The sequence below is a fragment of the Schistocerca cancellata genome, chromosome 3 (assembly GCF_023864275.1).
Source record: "Schistocerca cancellata isolate TAMUIC-IGC-003103 chromosome 3, iqSchCanc2.1, whole genome shotgun sequence".
Taxonomy (NCBI): domain Eukaryota; kingdom Metazoa; phylum Arthropoda; class Insecta; order Orthoptera; family Acrididae; genus Schistocerca; species Schistocerca cancellata.
The window spans coordinates 231,348,694-231,367,763 of NC_064628.1; positions in this window are offsets into that span (position 1 = coordinate 231,348,694).

Sequence of the window (19,070 nt, forward strand, 5' to 3'; positions counted from 1 at the left end):
GCCATTTCCACCTGGCGCCTCAGTTGGACCAGCGTTCGTGCTGGACGTGCAGACCGCGTGAGACGACGCTTCATCCAGTCCCAAACATGCTCAATGGGGGACAGATCCGGAGATCTTGCTGGCCAGGGTAGTTGACTTACACCTTCTAGAGCACGTTGGGTGGCACGGGATACATGCGGACGTGCATTGTCCTGTTGGAACAGCAAGTTCCCTTGCCGGTCTAGGAATGGTAGAACGATGGGTTCGATGACGGTTTGGATGTACCGTGCACTATTCAGTGTCCCCTCGACGATCACCAGTGGTGTACGGCCAGTGTAGGAGATCGCTCCCCACACCATGATGCCGGGTGTTGGCCCTGTGTGCCTCGGTCGTATGCAGTCCTGATTGTGGCGCTCACCTGCACGGCGCCAAACACACATACGACCATCATTGGCACCAAGGCAGAAGCGACTCTCATCGCTGAAGACGACACGTCTCCATTCGTCCCTCCATTCACGCCTGTCGCGACACCACTGGAGGCGGGCTGCACGATGTTGGGGCGTGAGCGGAAGACGGCCTAACGGTGTGCGGGACCGTAGCCCAGCTTCATGGAGACGGTTGCGAATGGTCCTCGCCGATACCCCAGGAGCAACAGTGTCCCTAATTTGCTGGGAAGTGGCGGTGCGGTCCCCTACGGCACTGCGTAGGATCCTACGGTCTTGGCGTGCATCCGTGCGTCGCTGCGGTCCGGTCCCAGGTCGACGGGCACGTGCACCTTCCGCCGACCACTGGCGACAACATCGATGTACTGTGGAGACCTCACGCCCCACGTGTTGAGCAATTCGGCGGTACGTCCACCCGGCCTCCCGCATGCCCACTATACGCCCTCGCTCAAAGTCCGTCAACTGCACATACGGTTCACGTCCACGCTGTCGCGGCATGCTACCAGTGTTAAAGACTGCGATGGAGCTCCGTATGCCACGGCAAACTGGCTGACACTGACGGCGGCGGTGCACAAATGCTGCGCAGCTAGCGCCATTCGACGGCCAACACCGCGGTTCCTGGTGTGTCCGCTGTGCCGTGCGTGTGATCATTGCTTGTACAGCCCTCTCGCAGTGTCCGGAGCAAGTATGGTGGGTCTGACACACCGGTGTCAATGTGTTCTTTTTTCCATTTCCAGGAGTGTATGTACAAGCATAAAATGAAACATGTATTGGCTTAGCTTAAAAATATTTCATTATGCAATGGTTACACACTGTTTATCATATTCACAACACTTCTCCTGACAGCACTTGGAAATAAGCATAGTAAGTGAACAACTAAAGTTAATTTGACTCTCATTTTACAAATCTGAGTCTGGTCCGGCTTCTTGTGACATACACATATGACAAGCAAAAACTCGTTGCTGTACGTTCTTTACGAATAGGACTGGAACAAAGAAGGCAGAGATACTGTTTGTACCTGTTTTTCCTCTTAGGGTGGTAGTGAATTCTTGATTTTTCTCTTGATTAACTTGTTTCACTTGTAGGTAGGTTGTGGATACCTATGACACCTTTTATTTTCTCCTTCGAACGCTGTGATGCACTGGGAATTGACATTGTTTAATCATACGTGCTTTTGCAAGCACCATATTCAGTTCTGTAAGACATCTTTTACCTGAAATTAAGTTATTTGTATTCATCTTGTTTATTATTATTCGAGCATTCATTGCTCCGATGTTCACCAAGCTGAAAAATAGTATAAGATGACAGCAGTTACTTACTCGTGAAACAGAATATTCCGATCTCAGACGATCGACAACATCTACATCTACTTTTGTAAGATGGCAGAATGTAATCACTTTAGGTTTATTCGCTTTACCACTGTCAATGTCTATTCTATCGTCGTTTTGGATGGTAGATACCATTATTATTATTATTATTATTATTATTATTATTATTATTATTATTTCCTGGAAAGTACGAGCAAAGATGACAAGTGTTACCTGGTTTCTCTCCGAGCACGAACATGCTGCTGTTTGCTGGCCTGCCATTGGTTGACAGCAGTTCTGGTGGAATTTCTCTCTAATTGCTCTGTAGACTACCTACCGCTGTGGGTCCATCAGTAATATACAGTTCGTTAGGACTGATATTACTCTCCCCCTCGAAGCTTGAAAGCTGTGTCACAATATTCTGACAAGCCGGTTTTGCTGGAGGGGCTTTATGCTTGAATCATGTGGTTTTTTTCAGCTCTACCGTGATACAGTCACGATATGCATAAGTTGGGGCTATTACACACACGGTTTCAGAATCTCTGACAGACTGCATGTTACTCTGTCTGTCTCTTCACGCTCAGTCTGTGCGTCCGTATGTGAAGAGAAATCCTCTACGAGGACATCGCCGTCTAGCGGTCCCCGCAGCCACATCAATAGCAGTTCGTCTGACGTGGTTCCTTTCTTGTAAAATTGTATATATTTTGAAAACGTGTGAGAGAGCATGTCATGTACTCGGTGTACGCAACTGTTTCATTCAATAAATAAAACCCAATAAAGATACTTACTTTGCTTATAAAAGTTATAGTACATGCAGAATACGTGCAGGAGAAAGGATTCACCGAGTCACACTTTACTAGCACAAAGAAACAGTAAATACGGATGGATGTTATCGCTGAAACAACGGGTTTTCGGTTATACCGTCTTTTTTTCAATGTCAGTTTAACCTGAGCGTTAGAACCGCTCAAAACAACCGTTTTTCGGTTTTTTATTCATATTATTTCCTGTAACGACAGTAGAAATCAAACAAAGCCTGAATAATTTTGACTCCCTCAATTTCAAGATACATAGATTCAAAATATTAAATTCTGTAGTTAAATAAAAGAAAACTTAGCCCTTCGTTTGCTGCTTTTCGCGAAAACTGATAAGTCATTGAATACTACGAAAAATCACCAGTATTCTCCTATTGATTCTAATTTTTTGAAACTCTGCTCAAAAATCATGTTGCAGTTAGGATGCTACAACTATTTGCGCATTACGAATAGTCATTGCTAAAGGGTGAAAACTGAGGTTGGAGAACTATTTTTCATGAAACTTCCTGGCAGGTTAAAACTGTGTGCCGGACTGAGACTCGAACCCGGGACGTTTGTCTTTCGCGGGCAAGTGCTCTACCGTCTGAGCTACACAAGCACTAGTCGCGGCCCGTCCTCACTTGCAGTACCTCGTCTCCTACCTGAGATGGTAGAGCGCTTGTCCGCGAAAGGCAAACGTCCCGAGTTCGAGTCTCGGTCTTGCACACATTTTTAATCTGCCAGGAAGCTTCACATCAGCGCACACTCCGCTGCAGAGCGAAAATCTCATTCTCTGTTTTCCATGTTAATTTTTCCGTTTTCAAGCGATGCGGGCAGATAAAGGCATACTATATACACATTAGCAACAGATCAACTACTTTATATTTTTATTGGAAACTATGAATGAATTGTTAAGTTTTAAGTTTTCTCCTTGTGTGATGTCGCAAGTCGTTCAAATTGAGCATTGTACTTCATTGATACCGCACTTCGTAAAATACTTCCAGACTAGGGATGGTGCCATTCTGTAAAACAACTTATGTTCGATGACAGCGAGAAATTACTATATAGGGTGTTCGGGAATTACCGTTGCAAACTTCTAGCACTTGCTGATTGGGAGTGAATGCATAATGTCTTGAACTGGAACCCATGCCCGGAAACGTACCGTTTCTGTTCTTCAGTCGTTTGAAAACATGTTTGCTAGATAGGTTTTACAATAAGATAGTATTCATTTGGCGTGCTTACGCCTGGTTGGCTGATATCATTTGCCGTCCATCCTACCTCCCTCAACTGGTTCGAGTCTCATTCACGTGCTGTGAGTATTAGAGCAACATGGTTAATCCCACGTTTGCAGAATACGCCGACGTGATCCTTCTGTATGGCTTAGCTCACGGTAATGGAACAGCTGCTCGTCTGCTTCATCGTTATGAAGCACAACCCTTTTCGCCACAACTACACAACGGCTTCGAGAAAGGGGTATCTTCACCGTCAGCAGGCGTGGCTGTGGTGCTCCAAGGAGACGTCGCACACCAGAATCAGGAGAGGCAGTACTGCACCATGTTGAAGAGAATCCGTCAACGAGTACACGAGCAATTGTGCATACAATTGATGTTGCTCCTAGCACACCGCCTGGTATGTTGTGGATAAACAGTTACTAGATCCATACCGCCTCCAACATTCCACACCACTTCTAACACTCGCAGACACGTGAATGAGGTTCAAACCAAGTGAGAGAAGTAGGATAGACACGCAGATGACACATCTCTGTTGTTTTTTGGCAAAAATACCCGTGAACTTACACCTTCTGCGACAGATGTAGTAATAACTATAATTACTTATTTTCAAGAACAAGAGCTAAAGGTCAATGTTAATAAATCACAATTATTATCGTTCAAGACTTAACTCTCATCATACCTCTATAAATAATATATATGGAATTTAGGCAACAGACACTAATAGCTGCAAATTCTTGGGCCTATACCTAGACGAAAACTTGCGGTGGTCAAAGCATATTAACTTTGTGTGTGGAAAGATTAGTAGTGGATTATATCTACTCAGTCATCTTACAAAAATAGTTACAAACCCTACTATTCAAACTGTTTACTATGGAACAATATGTCCTTTACTAAATTATGGTATTGAACTTTGGGGTTGTGCTGCTGATACACACCTCAATAGATTAATGTCGTTGCAGAAGAAGGCAATTAGAATAATGCATGATCTGGGTCATAATGATTCTGTCAGAGATTTTTGTGCAACCTAAGTACCTTACAGTGCATTTCCTGTATTTATATAAGGTTATTTTATTTTTTGTAAATCATCAAAACTATTCATGACGATGCAATGATGTACACGACCACAACACTGTAAATAAAAATAGTTACTTTAAGCAAGCAACAAAATTAAAAAAAAAACAGATCACAACCCTTACATCAGTGGTCAAACTTGGTTTAACAAAATGCCAAAAGACTTATGTGCCTATGATGGAAATATCTTTGAAACGAAACTCAAATTATTCCTGGCAAAGAAATGTTTGTGCTCTCTGTTTGAATTCTAAGTTGAAAACACGTAATCATGTAGTTTGTATTAGAAATTGGAAATATTTTAGTTGTGTACCTACTTCTGTGACACTACATTTCCTTTGTGTGCTTGTATTATAGTCTTGCTAATTTATATTAACTATTTGTTTTGTTTTTATTTTAAAACATCTTCATAATTATGTAAACAACACTGACGTTTGCAATAGTCATAATTCTTGTTGACTCTATGAAAAAAAATTAAATAACTAAATAAATAAATCAAATAATATCAGCCAATCCCACGTAAGCACCTCACACCATGCAAAACTGTCTAGAAAACTTGTTTTCAAGCGGCTGTAGCACGGAAACGGTACGTTTCCGGACATGGGTTCCTATCCAAAATGTTATGTATTCACTCCCCTCTGCAAGTCCTAGAAGTCTGTAATGGTAGTTAACGAACACCTCGTGTAGACCACATAGGGCAAGTCTCGCACGTTGCCTGTAAATGCGTGTGATCCAATAGGCCACGCCACAAGGTAATAAGTACGTTATTCTCTCAGCAATACTGAACAAATTCTTACGCTATGTGTTTGTTGCTCTTTTATGTCAACATTTTTATTAAAATACCACTGATAACCTTTTTCCATTTTCCACTATAACGCAATATTTCAAAGAAGTGGCAATTTTATGAATAAAACCTATTCGTTTTTAAAAATGTTTATCTAAAAACCAAAAATTTTACCACTGATGCTGTGGCTAATTGATAATTTTTCTGTTCTGTTGTAACCGAGACCAAAGAAATACCGGTATCGGCTTTTACCCGTCGGTTTTTTCCAACCGTAGACTGGCCGAGAAGCAAGGCAGGATTTCAGGGATGCAGAAGAGATTGTTACTTAATAAATCCCCAGTGAGGAAAAAAATCTAACAGCGTGCAGTACTTCAAACAAAGGCGCCACTACCAGGCTTTACTTGTAATTTGACCGAAGAAAGACTCTTATACTGCGGGTAGAGATATCGAAAGAAGTATTGATAGAGCAGCACTCCAGTATCTTTAAAATATACTGAAATATTTCAGTAAAATGTTAGATTTTTTTCTAAAGCGCAAGCGATCGCGGATTAAGAATTCTGAGCGCTTCATTTTCGACACTGTGAAACACATTTCTTCTATTACAAGTTCATTACTTTCCACGTCATGAGAGGTGGTAGTATGGACCAAACCAAGGAAAAGATGACCAATAAACGTGGGCTCTAAAATTAATACCTGAATAGCTCTGAGCATTAGTTCAGTGGAAGAGACATGTTTCACAGTAGCGAAGGTGAACAAGTAGTCATAGCACTTAGGGTATGCTCTGTAGGACCTGCGTTTATTAGGTGTCATTTCCTTCTTTTCGTCCATACTACCACCTCTCAAAATATGGAAAGCAGAGAACTTGCAGTAGAGGAGATTTTTTTTCAAAGTATTCACGGTATCGAAGATGAAGCAATAATCGTAGCTCTTAAGGTATGCATCTTAGTGCCCATGTTTACTAGGCTTTTTTTGCTTAGAATGATCTTCCCTGACGTATCCCTGAATACTGACCATTCCTCCTGTGTCAAAAAAATGGCTCTGAGCACTATGGGACTTAATTTCTGAGGTCATCAGTCCCCTAGAACTGAGAATTACTTAAACCTAACTAACCTAAGGAGATCACACACATCCATACCCGAGGCAGGATTCGAACTTGCGACCTTAATGGTCGCTCGGTTCCAGACTGTACCGCCTAGAACCGCTCGGCCACCTCGGCCGGCCGTCCTGTGTCACTCTGTATGTATTATTGTGATATTATTTCTCATTATTTTTAAATGAAGCTCATTACTACTCACATTGTTTTGGCTGCTATAACTAAGATGAAATTCCGTTTTCTCCTAGACTTGCAATAATTGTGGCTGCTCTTACCATCGTTCCTGCTTTAGTTAATTCTTCTGCTTGGCTAACTACTCACATCCGTAATAATTTTCCTTAGAGTACTACCGAATATAATTGGTAATTCTGGTAACCGACTTGTACCATAACTAACTGAATCGGCAAAAACAATTCTCACGAATAAATTACACTGACGAATCGTACTTGATAATTATAGCTTTGTAAATGTGGAGACCTCTTGTAGCTATGATTTTGTTAGCCATTGGTGGTTTGATGAAGAAATCTGCTCATACATATGAATGGCTTCAAAGGAATCTTAGCCCTCATCGCCACTATAATGGTCACAAAATCAGAATAGGATGTTATTCCTTTGTCTCTTGTGGCAAATGAAATGTTAAAATTATAAAATATACGATTTCTTGTGAGTGTATGTAGTTTACTTCCTCGTATATATAGCTTTCCTCTTTCAGGGCAGAGCCATATTTACAGGGAAGTGAAGTATTTACACTCACAGAGAGAGTGTTTCTTTTTTTTTTTTTTTACATGGAAAGTTTGGTATCAGCTCGGTTCCGAGAGTTCCGGGACCTGTACAGAAAACTGGAATAGAGATCAACATAAACACCATTTCCGCCCTTTTTATTGCTCATGAAAACCACACATTGCATACTGTACCACCATATGTTGAGGCCTTCAGAGGTGGTGGTCCTGATTGCTGTTTACACCGGTACCTCTAATACCCAGTACCACGTCCTCTTGCATTGATGCATGCCTGTATTCGTCGTGGCATACTATCGACAAGTTCATCAAGGCACTGTTGGTCCAGATTTCCCACTCCTCATCGGCGATTCGGCATAGATTCCTCAGAGTGGTTGGTGGGTCACGTCGTACATAAACAGCCCTTTTCAGTCTATTCCAGGCATGTTCAGTAGGGTTCATGTCTGGAGAACATACTGGCCGCTCTAGTCGAGCGATGCCGTTATCCTGAAGGAAGTCATTCACAAGACGTGCACGATGGGGGCGCGAATTGTAGTCCTTGAAGACGAATGCCTCGTCAATACGCTTGCGCTATCGGTCGTACAGCCGTTACGGCGCGTTCCATGACCACCAGCGGCGTACGTTGGCCCCACATAATGCCCCCCCAAAACAGCAGGGAACTTCCACCTTGTTACACTCGCTGGACAGTGTATGTACCAGACAATCATCTCCGATGATTGTCTGGTTGAAGGCATATGCAACTCTTATCGGTGAAGAGAACGTGATGCCAGTCCTGAGCGGTCCACTCGGCATGTTGTTGGGCACATCTGTACCGAGCTGCATGGTGTCGTGGTTGCAAAGATAGACCTCGACATGGACGTCTGGAGTGAAGCTGTCGTACTAAGACCTGTCCTGTGGCTACACGAAAAGCATTATTCAACATGGTGGAGTTGCTGTCAGGGTTCCTCCGAGGTAGCGGTCACCCACTGCAGTAGTAACCCTTGCGTGCCTGTGTGAGGCATGTCATCGACAGTTTCTGTCTCTCTGTATCTCCTCCATGTCCGAACAACGTCCCTTTGGTTCACTCAGAGACACCTGGAGACTTCCCTTGTTGAGAGCCCTTCCTAGCACAAAGTAACAATGCGGACGCGATCGAACCGCGGTATTGACCGTCTAGGCATGGTTGAACTACAGACAAGAGCCGTGTTAATCGTTCCAGGTGGAATTACTGAAACTGATCGGCTGTCGGACCCCACTCCATGTAATAGGTGCTGCTGATGCATTGTTGTTTAAATCTTTGGACGGGTTTAGTGACATTTCTGAACAGTCAAAGGGACTGTGTCTGTGATACAATATCCACAGTCAACGTCTATCTTCAGGAGTTCTGGGAACTGTGGTGATGCAAAGCTTTTTTTGATGTGTGTAGGTTTAAGATCTCATTTGTCACAACAATGAGACGAAGAAATAGGATCATCCTATTCTTATTGTTTTGTTTTTATCACCCCAAATGATATCTCCTGCACCATTCGACACTTGGCGTCGCGCTTTCGCTGTCTACAAGCGTGGCTTTCGTCATCCACAACACAATATGTGCCAACTTAGAAAGAACGTTCTGGTAAACATGTAACATACTTGTGTAGCTGTACATGGTGAACCAGGATTCTACCGTCAAACTTTTAGAAGTTATTCAGAGATACATTCGTGTCAGGGAGCCACCGTCACTGGCGGCTCGTTACAGAGTTGTTGCTTTTTGTTTGGGCAACAATAGACTGGTAGCGGTGGTAGTGTTCAGTGGGCAGGTCTGGCATGTTGCGGTGTAGCCGATCGCTTTGGCTTAAAGCGGCTGTTATCGGACCAATGATACCTGCAATACTTCAAAGGAATTTTCTTTTTAATTTCGTAAACGTTCGTGGCCCGCCTTCTGTGCATGTTTGTTATTCCACGCCGCTTACGTCCCACCTAGGAGATACGCTCCAGTCCATGGAACACCCAGGAGTTGGAGAAATTGTTGTTGGCGTCTCTATGCAGAAAAGTCGGTCGTTCTTTACGTCTCTGATATACAAGAGACGTTGTAAATTAAAAATGCTATATAACGTGGAGCTGTAAGCTACTTCAAAATGCAGTGTGCACACTGTAACGAGAGCAGCTTTTCTTTGAAGTAGCTTTTCAGGCTGACACAGGCATCTCATCGGAGCAAAAGGAATCTGAAGTCAAGATATCTGAGCCACGGTGCTTTTGTAACTGGTTTCAAGTGCAAGAAGGTGAAATTTATAATCTACGACGACCGTAAAATATACACGCGTACAAATCGCTACAGTCATAGTTACATCGCCTAGCTTGCGAAGCTCCAGTCCATTGTTGTTGTTGTTGTGGTCTTCAGTCCTGAGACTGGTTTGATGCAGCTCTCCATGCTACTCTATCCTGTGCAAGCTTCTTCATCTCCCAGTCCCTACTGCAACCTACATCCTTCTGAATCTGCTTAGTGTATTCATCTCTTGGTCTCCCTCTACGATTTTTACCCTCCACGCTGCCCTCCAGTACTAAATTGGTGATCCCTTGATGCCTCAGAACATGTCATACCAACCGATCCCTTCGTCTAGTCAAGTTGTGCCACAAACTCCTCTTCTCCCCAATCCTATTCAATACCTCCTCATTAGTTATGTGATCTACCCATCTAATCTTCAGCATTTTTCTGTAGCACCGCATTTCGAAAACTTCTATTCTCTTCTTGTCTAAACTATTTATCGTCCACGTTTCACTTCCATACATGGCTACACTCCATACAAATATTTTCAGAAACGACTTCCTGACATTTAAATCTATACTCGATGTTAACAAATTTTTCTTCTTCAGAAATGCTTTTCTTGCCATTGCCAGTCTACATTTTATATCCTCTCTACTTCGACCATCGTCAGCTATTTTGCTCCCCAAATAGCACAACTCATTTACTACTTTAAGTGTCTCATTTCCTAATCTAATTCCCTCAGCATCACTCGACTTAATCCGACTACATTCCATTATTCTTGTTTTGCTTTTGTTGATGTTCATTTTATATCCTCCTTTCAAGACACTGTCCATTCCATTCAACTGCTCTTCTAAGTCCTTTGCGGTCTCTGACAGAATTACAATGTCATCGGCGAACCTCAACGTTTGTATTTCTTCTCCATGGATTTTAATACCTACTCCGAACTTTTCTTTTGTTTCCTTTGCTGCTTGCTCAATATACAGATCGAATAGCATCGGGGAGAGGCTACAACCCTGTCTCACTCCCTTCCCAACCACTGCTTCCCTTTCATGTCCCTCGACTCTTATAACTGTCATCTGGTTTCTGTACAAATTGTAAATAGCCTTTCGCTCCCTATATTTTACCCCTGCCACCATCAGAATTTGAAAGAGAGTATTCCAGTCAACATTGTCAAAAGCTTTCTCTAAGTCTACAAATGCTAGAAACGTAGGTTTGCCTTTCCTTAATCTTTCTTCTAAGATAGGTCGTAGAGTCAGTATTGCCTCACGTGTTCCAACATTTCTACGGAATCCACACTGATCTTCCCCTAGGTAGGCTTCTACCAGTTTTTCCATTCGTCTGTAAAGAATTTGTGTTAGTGTTTTGCAGCTGTGACTTATTAAACTGATAGTTCGGTAATTTTCACATCTGTCAACATCTGCTTTCTTTGAGATTGGAATTATTATATTCTTCTTGAAGTCTGAGGGAATTTCGCCTGTCTCATACATCTTGTTCACCAGATGGTAGAGTTTTGTCAGGACTGGCCCTCCCAAGGCTGTCAGTAGTTCTAATGGAATGTTGTCTACTCCCGGGGCCTTGTTTCGACTTAGGTCTTTCAGTGCTCTGTCAAACTCTTCACGCAGTATCATATCTCCCATTTCATCTTGATCTACCTCCTCTTCCATTTCCATAATATTGTCCTCAAGAACATCGCCCCTGTAAAGCCCCACTATATACTACTTCCACCTTTCTACTTTCCCTTCTTTGCTTAGAACTGGGCTTCCATCTGAGTTCTTGATATTCATGCAAGTGGTTCTCTTTTCTCCAAAGGTCTCTTTAATTTTCCTGTAGGCAGTATCTACCTTACCCCTAGTGAGATAAGCCTCTACATCCTTACATTTGTCCTCCAGCCATCCCTGCTTAGCCATTTTGCACTTCCTGCCGATCTCATTTTTGAGACGTGTGTATTCCTTTTTGACTGCTTCATGTACTGCATTTTTGTTTTTTCTCCTTTCATCAATTAAATTCAGTATCTCTTCTGTTACCCAAGGATTTCTACTAGCCCTTGTCTTTTTACCTACTTGATCCTCTGCTGCCTTCACTATTTCGTTCCTCAAAGCTACCCATTCTTCTTCTACTGTATCTCTTTCAACCATTCCTGTCAATTGTTCTCTTATGCTCTCTCTGGAACTCTGTACGACTTTTGGTTCTTTCAGTTTATCCAGGTCCCATAATCTTAAATTCCCACCTTTTTGCAGTTTCTTCAGTTTTAATCTACAGTTCATAACCATAGAGTGTGGTCAGAGTCCACATCTACCCCTGGAAATGCCTTACAATTTAAAATCTGGTTCGTAAATCTCTGTATTACCATTATATAATCTATCTGAAACCTTCTAGTATCCCCAGGGTTCTTCCATGTATACAATCTTCTTACATGATTCTTGAACCAGTGTATATCCACATGCAATTGATTTCTAGAACTGTCGCAGCCTCATAAGTAGTAAACTAAGCTCCATGAATTCCTGTGCATGTAAGACAGATGATGGTGCATCATTGTACACACTACCGTAATCATGGTGGGCGAAGTTTTGAACAACATCCACAAGGGAACAATGCTGGATTTGTTATGTGCAGTGCTGCGCACTGACAATAGATTGAACACACTTTGATCAAAGTGTCTGTGTTTCTTTTGAGGGTTGTTGCATTACAATGTGTTGTGCGCTGGACATTTTGGTTATTTCATATTAAAGGCTTCTTGATTGCTGCGAAGGAATTTTCACAGAAACAAGGGTAACCGCAGTAAAAAAACGAATAAATTACATTATTTGTCTGCAACGAGCCATTGAAGTCCATGAGTACCTCATAGCAAAATACTGAGAAGGTATCCCTGAAGAACAACTGTAAGTTTGTCGGTGGCGTTCTGGTTCACACCGTATAAACGGTCCAGTCACATTAATGTGACCACCACCTATGTTTGACGTCAATGCGCAATAACCACTGACAGACGGCAGATGGCAGCACTAACATCGGTGGGTATATAAAGCGTGTCGGAGGGGAGGGGGGAGTTAGGGGACGTGGAAAGCAGTGCAGTCGTCGTAATGTTGAAACGGGGCGATTTGTCTGACGTCCAAAAGGATATGATGGGTTTCGGGCTAAGGGTGAAAGCATTTCCGAAACAGCTGTATTTGTAAACTGTTCGCGTGTCGCCGTGGTTAAAGTATACTGTACACGGCAAAATGACGCTATCCAAAACCGGCCCCGAGGCAACTGTGGTGCACGACGGGCCATAGATGACAAGGTGAATAGACGTGCAACACATGATCTACTGACCGCCCAGGGGGACCAAGGGGCTACCAAAAGTGTGTCTGCAACGTGCTTCAACGAAATTTGCTGCATACGGATCTCCACAGAATGCGCCTGGTTCATACACCCAAGCGACTTCTATTCATTGGCGACAAAGGTTGGAATTTGCAGCAGGACGTACACTGAATGACGACAGGTGGCCTTTCCAGGTGAGTCACGTTTTACGCTCTATCAGATATATGACCACTGGCGTGTACGGCGTGAAACGTCTGAAAGCAAACACCTTACAACAATCGTCGGAACAGTCCACGCTGGAGGGCATTCGACGAGTGATTTCGCTATTCTGCAAGGAACGATGGATCAACAAAACTATACATCTATCCTAGGGGGCCATGTCCACCAGCACATGCAGCTTGTACTTCCTCGGCACTTTGACATCTACCAGGAGCACAAAACAACATGTTACACAACTCGCAGTGTACATGAGTGGTTTGAAGAGCACCAGGGTGGGTTCACCGTACTCCCCTGGGCACCAAGCTCGCCGGACATAACCAAATCGAGAATCTACGGAATTACCTCGATTGGGCAGTTCGTGCCATGGATCCTCAACCGAGAAATTTAGCGCAGCTGGCCACTGAGCTGGAGTCGGTTGCCTTCACATCACTATCAGTACCTTCCAGAACCCCAATGACTCTCTTCTTGCACGTCTCTCGGCGGTCCGCGCTGAAAAATAATGGTTATTCAGGCTTTTGACAGGTAGTCACATTAATGTGACTGAAAAATATTGTTTTCAGCATTAGAGCTCCATGTCATAAATGCTCAAAAATGTAAAACTGTGAACTTCACAAAACGCAAAGAAATGTAGTATCGTATTACGTCATTACAAATGATTCACGATTAGAACCAGTCAACTCATTCAAGTAGCCGAATGTAACAAGTTGTTGAGTATGAACTGGAATAATCACATGGGCTCATCCGCAGGCAAGGTAGGTGGTACACCTCAGTTCGTTAGAATGCTGGGAAAATGCAGCTGGTTTACAAAAGATATCTATCGCTCCTCCCCCTCTCACTACCGACACTCGTGCGAACCATCCTGCGATACTGATCGGTGATGTGGGGGCAACGCCAAGCAAGGCTTTGTTTGACCCGCGGAAGAGTGTAGTCACACCCGAGAAAAATAACAACTAAAGCGAAAATTCAGCTTTTTAACGTGCGAGCTACTGGAAGCTGTCGTCGTAGTAACCGTTTCCGTACATCACTGTGCCTAATCCTGTTGGTATGTAATGCTCCTTAGCACACTAAATCTTTTCAACGCGAACTTATTAAGCATACGATTATTAATTGCTGCGTCTCAAAATTGTCACGTTAACCTAAGACGGGAGCAAAAGCGGTGTACTCCGTCCAACTGGATGTAATGTAAATTTTTTCGATATATTTTTGTGATTTTACTATTTCAGTACGGTACTGGGATCGTGATGCATTGGAGGAGTACTAAGCCCACATTTACCACAACGCATCGGGAGAAAACTCAAGCTGCTAGGGGTATCATACGGATCCGATCTGGCTCGTATATAGCGCACTACGATACATAAGCAGGTTCAGTTTTCATGCTGCTGCAAATATGGTAGCACAAAGGGGGAGCAAGGACAGTGATGTGATTTCTCAATTCGGGTGGTACATCAGCGCTGATATTAGTCAGAGAACTATTAGAAGTAACCAGGTGATTAAATATTCGTCTTCGCATTTGATCACAGTTTGGTGGTTCTGCTCAACTCTACAATGAATGTCTTCGATAGAAGACAGTTGAGCTAACAGAGCGGACAGCTTGGTCCGCTAATACCGATACAAAATATCGTGTTGGAAATCATTACGGGAAACTGTTAATGCTTGTACTCTTCCTCTCGAAGCTACCGTTCAGATAGCAGCTCTGGATAACGATGGCTTCAGTTCCTGTGGATTAACAATATCACGTATCGCTATATCAGGTTACCCCCCATTCAGAGGCTGTTGCACGCAGCGACTGTTATATTGACTTGTAAATAATAGATTTCAGCTATCAGTCGTCCTTTTGAAATTTTATTGGCAGATCTAGATTTCAGCTAGAAATTAGCCATTCTCAATGCTAAGAATACAACAGGTACATAGATGATGTAATAAAAAAGTTGCAATTAATGGCTTAACTCATATGGTTTGTATATCACATGCCACTATCATCTTTGATCAATGCATGTAATGCCTGTTGGTCGGCTTCATCCACGGCTGATTGAATACTAATGTTTGCGGAAGGTGGGCTGTGTGGAGAACACATCAGTTGGTTACATGGCGCCATCTATGTGAACTACATATAAACCGCAATGGAAGTAAACCACTTAAAATTTAATTACATAAAATAGAATATAACTAAAATTCTTACATTGTTGTCCGACTTATTTCATATTTATCATCAAGTAATAAAAGTTCCATGTTCACTCCTTGTGAGTCCGTTATTATTATTATTTCTTTTCTTTCTCAGACGTTATGTCTGGTTAAAAATGGAAAGTGACGCGGATCTCGATCAAGCGTGACTTCCTTTTAACTGTATGGTATATGTTACATGGCATTTAGGAACTTTCGGGTAATTGAACAAGTATCAATAATTACAGATTTCTGTAGTTGTATATATAAGTTTGGATGTAGCTGTATTGCGTTGATGTACTGGTGGATATTGTATGGTATGACTCCTGTAGTTGATAGTATAATTGGTATAATGTCAACTTTATCATGATGCCACATGTCCTTGACTTCCTCAGCCAGTTGGATGTATTTTTCAATTTTTTCTCCTGTTTTCTTCTGTATATTTGTTGTATTGGGTATGGATATTTCGATTAGTTGTGTTAATTTCTTCTTTTTATTGGTGAGTATAACGTCAGGTTTGTTATGCGGTGTTGTTTTATCTGTTATAATGGTTCTGTTCCAGTATAATTTGTATTCATCATTCTCCAGTACATTTTGTGGTGCATACTTGTATGTGGGAACGTGTTGTTTTATTAGTTTATGTTGTATGGCAAGTTGTTGATGTATTATTTTTGCTACATTGTCATGTCTTCTGGGGTATTCTGTATTTGCTAGTATTGTGCATCCACTTCTGATGTGATCTACTGTTTCTATTTGTTGTTTGCAAAGTCTGCATTTATCTGTTGTGATATTGGTATCTTTAATAATATGCTTGCTGTAATATCTGGTGTTTATTGTTTGATCCTGTATTGCAATCATAAATCCTTCCATCTCACTGTATATATTGCCTTTTCTTAGCCGTGTGTTGGATGCGTCTTGATCGATGTGTGGCTGTGTTATATGATACGGGTGCTTGCCATGTAGTGTAAGTGTATTGAGTGCTTCTAGATCTGTGTTACTCCATTTCACTACTCCAAATGAGTAGGTCAATATTGGTATAGCACAAGTATTTATAGCTTTTGTCTTGTTTCTTGCTGTCAATTCTGTTTTCAGTATTTTTGTTAGTCTTTGTCTATATTTTTCTTTTAGTTCTTCTTTAATATTTGTATTATCTATTCCTATTTTTTGTCTGTATCCTAGATATTTATAGGCATCTGTTTTTTCCATCGCTTCTATGCAGTCACTGTGGTTATCCAATATGTAATCTTCTTGTTTAGTGTGTTTTCCCTTGACTATGCTATTTTTCTTACTTTTGTCTGTTCCAAAAGCCATATTTATATCATTGCTAAATACTTCTGTTATCTTTAGTAACTGGTTGAGTTGTTGATTTGTTTTAGATCATCCATGTATAGCAAATGTGTGATTTTGTGTAGGTATGTTCCAGTAATATTATATCCATGATTTGTATTATTTAGCATATTGGATAGTGGGTTCAGAGCAAGGCAGAACCGGAAAGGACTTAATGAGTCTCCTTGGTATATTCCACACTTAATCTGTATTGGCTGTGATGTGATATCTGAATTTGTTTGGATATTAAGTGCGGTTTTCCAATTTTTCATTACTATGTTTAGGAACTGTATCAATTTAGGATCTACTTTGTATATTTCCAATATTTGTACTAACCATGAGTGGGGTACACTATCAAAAGCTTTTTCGTAATCAATGTATGCATAGTGTAGCGACCTTTGTTTAGTTTTAGCTTGATATGTCACCTCTGTATCTATTATCAGTTGCTCTTTACATCCTCGTGCTCCTTTGCAACAGCCTTTTTGTTCTTCATTTATAATTTTGTTCTGTGTTGTGTGTGTCATTAATTTCTGTGAAATGATCGAAGTTAATATTTTGTATATTGTTGGTAGGCATGTTATGGGGCGATATTTAGCTGGGTTTGCTGTGTCTGCTTGATCTTTAGGTTTGAGATACGTTATTCCATGTGTAAGTGTATCAGGGAATGTGTATGGGTCTGCAATGTAACTGTTAAATAATTTAGGTAGATGTGAATGTGTTGAGGTGAACTTCTTTAGGCAGAAATTTGCTATTTTATCTTTTCCATGGGCTTTCCAATTGTGAGTAGAATTAATTGCTTGGGTGACTTCATGTTGCAAAATTATCACTTCAGGCATTTGTGGTATCATCTTGTATGTGTCTGTCTCTGCTTGTATCCACCTTGCATGCCTGTTATGTTGTACCGGGTTTGACCATATGTTGCTCCAGAAGTGTTCCATGTCTGTTATGTTTGGTGGATTGTCTATTTTAATGTGTGTGTTATCTATTGTCTGGTAAAATTTCTTTTGGTTTGTGTTGAATGTTTGGTTTTGTTTCCTTCTATTTTCACTTTTTTTGTATCTTCTAAGTCGTTTGGCCAATGCTTGTAATTTCTGCTTCTTTTCATCTAATTGCTCTATTGCTTCTTTGTTGTGAGATTTTACCTAACCTTTTTCGTTTTTTGTCTGATATTTCCTTTCTTATAAATTGTGTTGTCTTTTCTCAGTTTTTCTATTCTGATCTGTAGCCTGTGTTGCCATGCTGGTTTTGTGGGTTTCTTCTGTGTGTTGGTTGGTTCTGATCTCTGCCTACTGTGTATATTTAGTGTAGTGAGTGCTCCTATATAAATCAGTAGTTGTAACTCTTCCATAGTTGTATTTTCATTTATTTTGTTGTGTATGATTGTGTTGACAGTTGTTATTGTTGTTTCGACTTGTGGGTTATTTGGTGGTCTATGCAAGAATGGTCTAATGTCTGTATTTGTGTCTTTGTATTCTATATATGTCAACTGAAATTTTTCTTCTATATCTAACATGTGTGTCACTTCATGTTCTATTTGTGCTTGTTCTGGTGGCTGTCTTAAGATTTCGTTTTTCTCTGATTGTTTAATTGACGCGTTTTGTTCTTTGTTTGTTTTCTCTGGGATGTTTGAGTCCATTACTGTATTTTCATCTTCTAATTGCACATTATTTTGTTCCAGTATTTGTTGTACTTGTTGTTTGATGTTTTCTAATTCTGCCTGGGGTATCCTGTTATTTTTTATTATTACTCGGATCTTTTATTATTATTATTATTGACATTTTTTTTCTCAGACTGTTAAGTCTGGTTAAAAATGGAACGTGACGCGGACCTCGATCAAGCGTGACTTCCTTGTAACTGTATGGTATATGTTATATTGCATTTAGGAACTTTCGGGTAATTGAACATGTATCAATAATTACAGATTTTTGTAGTTGTATATATATTTTTGGATGTAGCTGTATTGCGTTGATGTACTGGTGAATATTGTGAGGTATGACTCCTGTAGTTGATAGTATAATTGGGATAATGTCGACTTTATCATGATGCCACATGTCCTTGACTTCCTCAGCCAGTTGGATGTATTTTTCAATTTTTCTCCTGTTTTCTTCTGTATATTTGTTGTGTTGGGTATGGATATTTCAATTAGTTGTGTTAATTTCTTCTTTTTATTGGTGAGTATGATGTCAGGTTTGTTATGTGGGGTTGTTTTATCTGTTATAATCGTTCTGTTCCAGTATAATTTGTATTCATCATTCTCCAGTACATTTTGTGGTGTGTACTTGTATGTGGGAACGTGTTGTTTTATTAGTTTATGTTTTATGGCAAGTTGTTGATGTATTATTTTTGCTACATTGTCATGTCTTCTGGGGTATTTTGTATTTGCTAGTATTGTACATCCGCTTGTGATGTG